General features: G+C 42.3%; 1 protein-coding gene across 1 annotated transcript in view; it reads right to left on the bottom strand.

Annotated features, from left to right (window-relative positions):
• Positions 1-234, bottom strand: part of LOC119592681 (fibrinogen C domain-containing protein 1-B-like) — a gene marked incomplete at its 5' end in the record, with an annotated part of 56,126 nt that overhangs the window by 6,905 nt on the left and 48,987 nt on the right.

Genomic DNA, 234 nt, shown 5'->3' with positions numbered 1-234 from the left:
GAGTATGATAACAAAACACACCCTAATCAGATCTGAATCGAATTGCAACCCGGCTTTCCAGACTTTTAAGATGATACCCCAGGTTTCTTCGTCAGGGAAATGCAATAGTGTGATAGTGCGTGCTGACTTTTACGCGCAATGTACTTGTGATTTGCTGCAGGAATTCTCCTCTCAGTGATTTTCTGCTAATGCTGTGACTTTTTTTGTTATGCGTGACTAAATCGTTGCGCACGT

Source organism: Penaeus monodon, chromosome 30 (assembly GCF_015228065.2).
Source record: "Penaeus monodon isolate SGIC_2016 chromosome 30, NSTDA_Pmon_1, whole genome shotgun sequence".
Lineage (NCBI taxonomy): Eukaryota > Metazoa > Arthropoda > Malacostraca > Decapoda > Penaeidae > Penaeus > Penaeus monodon.
Note: the sequence above shows the minus strand (reverse complement) of the source record. Positions and strands in the feature narration are given on the sequence as shown.